A 10,878-nucleotide genomic window follows, 5' to 3' on the forward strand; every position below is an offset into this window, starting at 1 on the left:
ATTTTAAAAATTTAATTGTAAACCAATAATTAATTGAATAACTATTATGTGCCTATGTTGTGCTAGGTATCGTGTAGTATACTAATAAATGTTCCAGACAGTATGTACTCAGAAACTTATACTCTATTTGTATATATAATATATACTCAAACAACTCTCTGTAAAATTAGGCCACAAATAATATCTAGAGATAGGAAACCTGGCACGATGGTTCCAATAGGAGGGAGATGCGAGATAGCCAACGTGTTTCTGTCTTCAATTTTTTTTTTGCATCTTTGTGGAATATATATATACAGATAGATAGATATAGACATAGTATACATATATATATACGTGTGTGAAAGACTATTGCAAGGTAGTATATAATAAGGACTACATGAGTATTATAAAATAATTGGATATTATATGTAACTTTCAATGGATCTGTAGTCTTCATCATTAAACTTATTTAAAGCAAATTTTCCAAAATGTTTATAAATCCCAAGGTATATATTTTAGTCTCTTTACTAACTGTTATCTACCATGTTTATTGTCTTCACTGTTTTAGCCAGTATTTGACATTAAAAAGAGAAAAATATTCCGTCGGAGGAAGAACCCTTAGGAAGGCACCTGATTTAGATGTCAGATGAAATTTTCCAGAAGACATATAGACTAAGATCTGGGAAGGAATCACTCAGGAGAGGAGGCAGAGGGGAAGGTATTCCAGGTGAGAGAATGGCATTGCTAAAGTGAGGAAGTGAGAAGGAGTATGGCTTCTTCCAGAAACTGAAAGAAATTCAATATCACTGGAGTATAGTGTATTTGGGGTTGGTAAGGATCAGAAGTGGCAAGTGATGAAGCTAGACAGGTAAGCAGGGGCCAAATCCTGAAAGCCCATTTAAACCCAAGTTCAAAGTTTGAAGGACTTTAGCAACAAAAAATTGCTTTCGAATATGGCATGAGCAGCAATGGAGCCTATTTTTTTGCCAAGAAAAATTTTTTTCATAATTAGTTTGTAATGTTTAATAAGTTTTAAAAAATTTGAAACCAATATAGCAAAAAGTTATGATTTACTCAAACTGAATAGTGTTTTTTAATAGTATTCTTTATACTTTTATGTTATGTTTAAAATTTGCATAATAAAATCTTAAGGGAGGCACAGATGTGCATAAATCAAATTAATCAGATAAATAAGTCCACTTTCTGCTTTTATATCTCCACTATCGTTGCTGTGAAGAAAGTCAGATGAAGTCCAGACCATGGCCTTCACTTTAACTCTTCGAAAGCAGTGCCTTTGTTATATAAGTTAAGGATTGCCTTTCAAAGCATAGCTGAAATAATGATAGGATTTCTTGCTTACAGCAACTCATAATGTTTGCTAATGTATATTAGTAGGAAAGAGTTATACAAAAATCATGGGAAGGTAATTAGATAACCCCACAATATACTCAGAAGTGCATTTCTGCCTATTGAACATCTTTCTTACGTAAGCACTTACCTGTCATATTGTTGAATCATTTCCACCTACTGACTGGAGTCCTGGTCTTCTGTAGCCAACAAAAGATGTCTAAAGACTACTATGCACCAGCTTTTCACTCCAATCACAATCTCAGGTTTCTGAACACGTATGGTAATGTATAGCCAATGTTTTTCCATTATACTTTGCTTCTGAACCTCTAAGTATAAGCCAAAGATGTAACGAGGCTCATGCTTAAGGTGGGGAAGCCTGTCCTATAAAGCATGAATCAGCCTCATCACTTAAGGTAGCTCCCTCCTTTCCCCTCTAACAAATTTATGTCTGTGCTCTAGAGTATGAGGATTAGAAGACTTTCTTCAAAAGCAGTATTGTGAACTTCTCAGCATTTATTTGTAAAATTATCCAAATGCTTAACAGGCCTCAAATCATCCATATCATTCCAAGGTCATCACTACCAATGAGAAATGATGTAAAATTAAAGAATTACTATGGGCAACCAGCTGGGAATGACTCTATCAGATCCTTCCCGGTGCTTTCGCACCCTCAGAAATGGCACTTCACAGTGCCATGTTTCCTATCCTTAGAATATCATTTATTGAGCAGTTTTATAGAGAGTAACCTGTGTTCCTACGTCTCTTGCTAGACTCTGAACTCCCTGAAGGGGCACACAGCCTAAGGATTATTCACCTTCTGAAATCCAGCAATTAACACACTGCCACTAACAAAGTGGAAGCTCAGAAAATGTGAACCAGCCTCCACTGGCTTGGAATCATCTCTTTTTCCAGAAGAATTAGGCTTTGTGGGAAACCGTTGCTGAGTCAGACATTGGCAAGAACCATTTTATACTCTACTGGCATGTGGTTTTCTCCCCTTTTCAAAGGTGTTTCTTTCCAAATAAATCTGCTGAGAATAGAGCTCAGCTGTTGACAGCTCGCCAGATGTATCCTTTTTCCTCAATCGCAGAACTTCCAATGTGGTTAGGGGTGTGACTTGAAATTAATACAAACGTTTTCTCCCAGTGTCCCTAGCACTGAGAGAAAAGAAATCCTAAAATTAAAGTTTCAATATTTGGTGAAAACAAAGTGAATTATAACATTCCTAAAGAAATAAGGTTTGTCTAAATAGTTTTGCCAATGGTCATAGAAATACATGCTATATCAACTTATTTAAACAAAAACAGAAATTTAAGAGCTCCTTTAAAAGTACAATTGAGGGTCTATACTTTCTGTTATTCTTCTCATCATCCACCTATAAAACCGCAATGAGCTTTCCTCATTAGTTTTGCCTTTATGGAGAAATATATCTGGCTGAGGTGACAGAGTAGTTACACTTTCAGAAGTAGTATGCTAAGTTTATATGCATCCACTTTAGTTTAGTTTTTTTCCATCTTTCTTTTCATGTGTGTTAATTGCCATTGTGTCCTCCACCCCTCACTATAAATATAATAATCAAAAATACCTTAACATGTAATAGGTTGAAGCTTTATGACACTCAGTGCCAAGGGAATGAAAATAATCTTGCTTACAAATATAAGATGCAAGGTATTCTAGAAAATAAAGGTCCTGATTGTCACATGGCCCAAATGTTCTACTGCTAACAGGAAAATAAGAGTGTCTGGTTGGTGATATTTGTCATGATTTTAAAGAGAGATGGAGAGGAAGGAGTAAGGGAAAACAAAGCTGCATAAAGATGCTTAGAGGTTTTGAAGAGCCAGAAGAATGAAAATGAATCTAGAACATAGAACTATTCCACAAATACAATCTCCAAGAAATGGAGGGAAGAAGAGGAAAATTCCAAAAATCCTTCTGAATGCATACAGTTGCAATTCCCTACCGAATCTAAATCATGATTCATGATTTAGAAATGATTTTGGTTTATTTTTTTCTAAGTATAAAAGTAACAATTAACCATGTGAAAAATATGAGTACTATTTAAAGAGTAACTATCACTTGTTATACCAATCCCCAGAGATAATTTCTGTGAACGTTGTGCTGTATCTCCTTCCAGATATAGATACATATGCATGTTTCATGTCATTGAAAATATACTGAATATGTAATCTTTGTGTCCTACATTTACTTACTTTTTCAGTGCCATTCTTTTAATAAATCATTATATTGAGGCACTATTGTGTACTCAAATATTTGCTCAAAGTTGAATGTTTTTGTTATTTCCAATGATTCAATTATGTAAAAAATCATTGGGAATTCATAATCACCAAAAAGTAGAAGCAAGAAAATGTCCTGCAATAGGTGAATGGATAAACTGTGGTACATCCATACAACATGATACTATTCAGCAACAAAAGGAATGAGCTACCAAGTCATAGCAAAGATGTGGATGAATCTTAAATGCACAATGCTAAGTGAAAAAAAAACAGTCTAAAAAGGTGATATGCTGTGTGATTCCAATTATATGACATTTTGTAAAAGACAAAACTAGAGAGATGGTAAACAGATCAGTTGTTATCAGTTGTTTTGGGAGTGGAGAAAGGATTCACTAGGTGAAGCACACAGGAATATTTAGAGCAGTGAAGCTATTCTGTATGACACAGTAATTGTGGATACATGACACTATGCACTTGTCAAAACCCTTAGGACTTTACGGCACAAAGGGAACACCTTAAGGGTATGAAATAATAAAAATATTTTTTAAAAATAATAATCTAGGAGATCAGGGATCCTATGATGGAATGCAGATCGTAGCAAAACAATCTAACTGTATTACAAATATATGAAACAACTTCTTCGAAAGGAATGGGGAAAACGTTCTGACCTAAATAACTTTGGAAATGAGTGGAGTCTCTAAGACTGAAGGCAAAAGGAACTATACATAAGCACTGCACTCTTGTTGATAAAGTTGTTCCCATGGGGGTATGGATTGACAATTCTAAAACCACTATACATGTACAATTAGCTTTGAAAATTAAGTAAATGGATGGAGGATGGTGAGAACCAAGTTTCTCACTATTGTAGTGGGAGGTTACAGATAAACAAGGGTGCAGGCTAAAATGATCCATGTGGTAATGGATTAGAGTTGGAGGCATCAGTATGAACTCAGGTTTAGCTTAATATAAATACAGATAGTTACATTTAGAAATATTTGCAGACACGTGTATATACACAGGTTAGTATACACACATATACTTCTTTGCTCTGTCAGCTGAGAGGGCCTAGACACACGAAGACCGCAGTAGGAACAAGCCCAGGTCTTGTTTTCTAACGCTATTCTTCAATAACAAGAACAAAGGCTCCTTGGAGGAATGGCTGATTTTAGTCAGGGGCAGGAAACATACAAGGTGAGTCTGGAGCATCCAGTAGTTCCAGAAAGTGAGGAAGTACTAAAAAACAAACACAATGATGGGGTATGTCAAAGAGACACAGGAACCAACTAAAATATCTCCCAGAGCTGGAACAATTTGAGCAACAAAATAAAGTAGTATTCGATTATAACCAAAAGTATAAAATAAGCATCTAGGAATTTATACTGTTATAAATAAATGATTAAATGAATAAATTAACGGGGGAAATAGGCAATCTTCCATGGAGAAAAATTCTAAATTATTTATGTAAATACTCTAGTCTTAAGGTAGGTTCATAATTTCCAACTATTCTAATTTGAGCTGCTCATAGTGACTTTCTGCCAAAGAGAACAGTACAGAAAGGGGGGAAAAAGAGGAAATTTACAGTGGAGAAACTTGACAAATACTACATCAGCCAGGTAATCAAGGTCAACACCAACAGTGATAAGTCATGTTGACAGTATGTACACTTAATATCATGTGACGAGAATGGACTTTACCTCTGTGGTTTTCCTCCCAAAACCCACAACCCGTCTATTCATGAGAAAAATATCAGACAAATTCTAATAGAGGAGCATCCCACAAAACATGTGACCAGTACTCAAAACTGTCAAAGGCATTAAAAATAAAGTAAGTCTGAGAGACTCACAGCTCAGAAGAACCTAAAAAGACACGACAATTAAATGTAACATGATATCTGGGGCCTGACCCGTGGCTTAGCGGTTAAGTGTGCGCGTTCCGCTACTGGCGGCCCCGGTTCTGATCTGGGCGCGCACCAACGCACCGCTTGTCTGGCCATGCTGAGGCAGCGTCCCACATACAACAATTAGAAGAATGTGCGACTATGACATACAACTATACTGGGGCTTTGGGGAGAAAAAGGAAAATAAAAAGGAGGAGGATTGGTAATAGATGTTAGCTCAGAGCCAGTCTTCCTCAGCAAAAAGAAGAGGATTGGCATGGATGTTAGCTCAGGGCTGATCTTCCTCACACACACACACACAAAAAAAGAAGACAGTAAAAAATAAATAAATAAATAAATAAATGTAGTATGATATCTTAGATGGGGTCCTAGGACAGAAAAAGGTCAGTAGGTAAAAAATAAGGAAATCTGAGTAAAGTATGCACTTTAGTTAATAATGTATCAATACTGGTTCATTCATTGTGACAAATGTACCATACCAACGTAAGATGTTCATAAGAGGAGAAACTGGGTGTGGTATATATGAAAACTCTGCATTATTTTTGCAATTTTTCTGTATATCTAAAACTATTTTAAAGTAATCTATTCTAAAGTAACAAGGTTATTTTTAAAATTGTTAGGAATAATATTTTGGCCACAAATTGTTGTCCATATATCTGATTATTTTCTGAAAAATGGAATTACTGGTTAAAAGCAAATGAATATTTTAAGGGGCAGTAATGCCAATTACTTACCATTAACTTTGCACTAACTTACAACATCAGTGACAGTGTTTGAGAGTCTCGCCCTCTGTAGAAGCCCTGAATAAAAGTGACTTCGATCTTGAATCTCCTTTACAAGAGGCAAACTATGTAATAGTGCTAGTTTTATTCAACCTGAAACAAAAAGTCAGTATAACGTAGTGCACATGTGTTTGAGGTAGAGTCATGCTGCGTGAATTTGTGTATGGCTCCACCGCTTTCCAACTGTGTGACTTTGAGCAAGGTACGTAGCTACTCTAAGCCTCAATTTTCTCATCTGTAAAATGGTGATAATCAAATGTTCTACCATAGAGTTTTGAGGAAAATTAAATGAGGTAATGCATACAAATCAATTAGTAGGTGTCTGGCACAAAGTAAGTATTTGTTGTTAGTTATTATTATTGGTGTTTAGTCATTCATTCATTTATTCAACAAATATTTATTGAAGAACCACTATGTGTCAAGCACTCTGGAAGTTTCTGGAGAGACAACGGTAAACAAGACACAATCCCTGCCTCTCAGGAGCACACAGTCAAGCAGTAGAGTCACAGAAGTGTGCAGAAAATTGCAATATTATGTAGTAAGTGTGAGAACAGGCTGAAAACAGGCTACAATGGAAGCATATGGCATAATCAAGAAAGCATTGTCAGAGAAAGGGACAGCTAAGCCAGAATTTGAAGGATTGGTGAGATTTAGCCCAGTGGCATGCTGGAGCAGGCACACACAACTTGCAAGGACCAATTGTGTACATCTCTTTCCAATTCTCTGTTCAGCGACATCCCGTTGGTAGCTTGAAATCAGCCATGGTGAGAGTATTTACACCATGGAAATCATCAAATGCTACAAATCAGGGCTCTCCCTCTTCCTTACCCAGAAAGGTGATTGTGAAACATTTACCAGCACAGCACTGCTTTAGCCAATCAAATTTGGAGGAGGAAGTGCAGAAGGAGGCAAGGAGCATGATGAATTTGCAAAACTGAAAGGAGTTCTGCCTAACTAGAGTGTGAAGGGGTCGTGAAGATAGAGAGATAAGTGGGGACCAGATCGTGGTTACAAGCCAAATTAAAGTGTTTAGAATTTATCTTGAAGGCAGTGGGGAGCCAGTGAAGGAGATGGGGGGTGGGGATCTTAGTTTACATGTTAGAAAGATTCCCTCTGGCACTGGAAGGCAGAGTAAAGTTGGAACTAGATATGGTGTGCTTAAAATTTTATTTGAGACATAGATTACTTGGATTTGATCATTGTCTTTTTCCCCACAGGGTGGTATAATTGAAGCATCATTATCAATTGACATATCAAAATGCTTGTATTTTTTCTTTATATTTTCTACCTGGATTTTTCTTAAATTACTTTTTTATAAACTGTCACAAAATAGTAGACTGTGACTTAGCAGTTCTGACAGTTTTATTACATATCTAACAGTTCCTAGAAAGTTTTCTTCTTCTCAACCTTGTATTTATGAGAGGAGCAAGACCCGAGACTGTGAAATAAATGAGGAGGTTTTTGGAGAAAGCAAGGTGAAAGATAATAGTGGTCTGGACTTGGGTGGTAGTTGTCGTGGTTGTGGTGAATGGCTTTGGAAAGTATTTAGGACGTAGTTCATGGTGATGAAACAAATGAAGAAAGTGGGGGAAAAGGAAAAGTGAAGAAAGATGCTCAGATGTCTTAACTGGTCAGAGTTTACCTACACCACTAAACAGGAGCCAGTGGAGAAATAGCAATTTAGGGCCAGGGTGATATAGTCCAGAGAACCAGGGCCATGGTGGTGGAAGGGAGGTGGTAGAGGGAACAATGGGGTCAATTAATTGAATTTGAAATGTCTTTGCAGGTTCTAAGAGGAATTGTGCAGAAGTCAGTTGTGTATGTGTGTCTGGAGCTCCAAAGAAGAAAAAGAAAAATTACCTTAAAAAAAAAAAAGGCAGGAAGAGTCTTTGTCCAGAGGGGCTGGAAACAAAGCAAGAGAGAGAAGCCTATGGTGCCAAAGGACACAAGCACATAATCAAAAAGGAGGGGGCAGTCGGCAGTGTCACATGCCTTAGAGGGGTCAAGAAAGATAAAGACTGAGACCGTTCTTTCTTTGCAGCATCTACTGTGAGAATGAAGACCATTCTCAGCAATCAGATTGTTGACATTCCAGAAAGTGTCGACATCACTGAAGGGACGCACGGTTACTGTGAAGAGCCCTAGAGGAACCTTGCGAGGGATTTCAATGACGTCAATGTAGAACTCAGTCTCCTTGGAAAGAAAAAGAGCCTCTGGGTTGACAAATGGTGGAGAAACAGAAAGGAATTGGCTATTGTTGGCACTCTGCCGTCACGTACAGAACACAATCAAGGGCTTTACACTGGGCTCCTGTTACAAGATGAGGTCTGTGTATTCTCAGTTCCCCATCAACATTGACATTAGGAGAATGGGTCTCTTGTTGAAATCCAAAATTTCTTGAGTAAAAAATACATCCACAGAATTCAGGTGAGGCCAGGTGTTGTTTGTTCCCTATCTCAAGCCCAGAAAGATGAGTTAATTCTTGAAGGAAATGACATTGAACTTGCAACAAATTCAGTTGCTTTGATTCAGCAAGCCACAGCAGTTAAAATAAGAATATCAGAAAGCTCTTGGATAGTATCTATATCTCTGCAAAAGGAAGAGTTCAGCATGTTCATGAAGAAAATCTAAGAGTTATCCAGCTATGGAAACAAGAAGATGTAGGATGATTCCTAAGATCCTATTTGTGATATTTTAATGCACAGCATAGTGATTATAATCAACAATGCTGTATCATATACTTCAAAGTTGCTAAGAGACTGGCTCTTATCGCTAGTTCTCACGACAAAAAAGAAGTGATAATTATGTGATGTGATAGAGGTGTTAGCTAAAGCTACAGTGATAGTCATACTGCAGTACACAAATGTATCAAATCTAAACTTACACAATGTTATATGTCCATTACATCGCAATTAAAAAATAAATTTAAAAAAAGATACAAATTATCATGGAATTGTACACTTTAAATGGGTGAACCGTGTGGTATGTGAATTATATCTCAATAAAGTTATTGAAAAAGATTTTTTTAATTTTTAAAGATGAAATAAAAGCCCTCTATTGACAGAAGGAAAAGAAGGAAGGAAGGGAGAGACTGAGGGATGGAGGGAGGGAAGGACGGAGGGAGAGAGGGAGGGAAAAGAAAACATTATCCATTGCATTTAGCGATAAGCATCTCTTTTTTTTTTTTTTTTTTTTTTTTTGGTGTGGAAAACCAGCCCTGAGCTGACATCCATACGAATCCTCCTCTTTTTGCTGAGGAAGACTGGCCCTGGGCTAACATCTGTGCCTATCTTCATCCACTTTATATGGGACGCTGCCACAGCACGGCCTGACAAGCGGTGCCTCTGTGCGCGCCCGGGATCTGAACCTGGGCTGCCAGCAGAGGAGCTCGTGTCCTTAACCACTATGCTGCAGGGCCGGCTCGAAGAAGCATCTCCTTAGTAGCCATTTCTGTAGAATGGTTGGGGCAAATGTCAGATTGCAGAAGGGGTAAAAACAGCAAAGATAGATGATTTTTAGCTTTAATTTATGCTTTCTGCCCAGCAAGGTAAACCACAGATGTCCTTATAACAAAGTATAACCTAGCCCAGTGCTTCTCAGCCTCTTCCACCAAAATTTCCTTAGTGCAAAGGGAGTGTGAACCTCTGCGTGTCCAGGATATAGGCTTCTGCAACTACAAAATTTCTCTAAATTTATCTTAGCAATTCTTCTAAATTTATGTTTGCTATAATATGAAAACAATAGTTTTCTTCCCTCCAAATTTTTTTGAGCAATACTTGTACTCCCAGGAAAATGTAAGATGTTTAGGCTGTGGCCTCAGGGACTTCTGGAGAGTACATATAAATCGTAGTTTGAGAAGCAGATGTAGGAGAATTAGCATTTATTTCAATTAGTTCCCAGAGGCTGCACCACAGTTTAATGATGCAGAGAATGGAAATCAACCAAAGACGGCAGTGTTGCCCTGGAGAATGGACATATGACTAAGACTAGAAATTAGGTTCTAGTCTTGGCTCGGCAGGAACTGGCAGCAGAAGTTTGAGCAAGTCGTTTAAAACCTCTGAGCCTCAGTTTTCACTTCTGTGAAATGAAGAGGTTGATTTGCATGCTTAAGTTTCTTTCCAGTCTGAACTTTCTTCTCTGTTTGCCAGTGAGAATATTAAATGACTGAAAGGAAAAGAACAGAGAAGAGTTAACATGCTTTCAGTCATTGCTAAATGCAACTATGCTCAAGAGTTTGAACTATGCTCAAAGAGCAGCAACTTTCCTGTTAGGATGCAGCTCTAAATGTACCTTATTCAGCTAGAAATTTTCATGAGAATGGGTCACTATCCATCCATATGCCATTGCCTGGCAGAAAACATGCGTCAAAACAAAGAAAATGGCATGGTTCCTATTTTGACTTTTTACAGGTAGAACATTCTTCAAACTCACATAAGCTAACATTGTTTTATTCAGTTAACAAACGTTTATTAACTATTTACTATTCAATTAAATATAGTATACCTTGTGAGAAATGCAGAAATGAATGTGACATAATCCATGTACTCAAAGATTTCACTATACTGAAAAAGAGACAGAATAAAGTACATGTCATGATGGAGATACAAGCCATGTGCTCAAGGAGTGATTGGCTTTG

General features: G+C 37.3%; 1 pseudogene; it reads left to right on the forward strand.

The window, feature by feature from the left end:
* Positions 1–8,297: 8,297 nt before the first annotated feature.
* LOC101393626 (large ribosomal subunit protein uL6 pseudogene) lies at positions 8,298–8,911 on the forward strand (annotated as a pseudogene).
* The last annotated feature ends 1,967 nt before the right edge of the window (positions 8,912–10,878 follow it).

The sequence above is a fragment of the Ceratotherium simum genome, chromosome 24 (genome assembly GCF_057802395.1).
Source record: "Ceratotherium simum simum isolate JZ-2026a chromosome 24, ASM5780239v1, whole genome shotgun sequence".
NCBI classification, from domain to species: domain Eukaryota; kingdom Metazoa; phylum Chordata; class Mammalia; order Perissodactyla; family Rhinocerotidae; genus Ceratotherium; species Ceratotherium simum.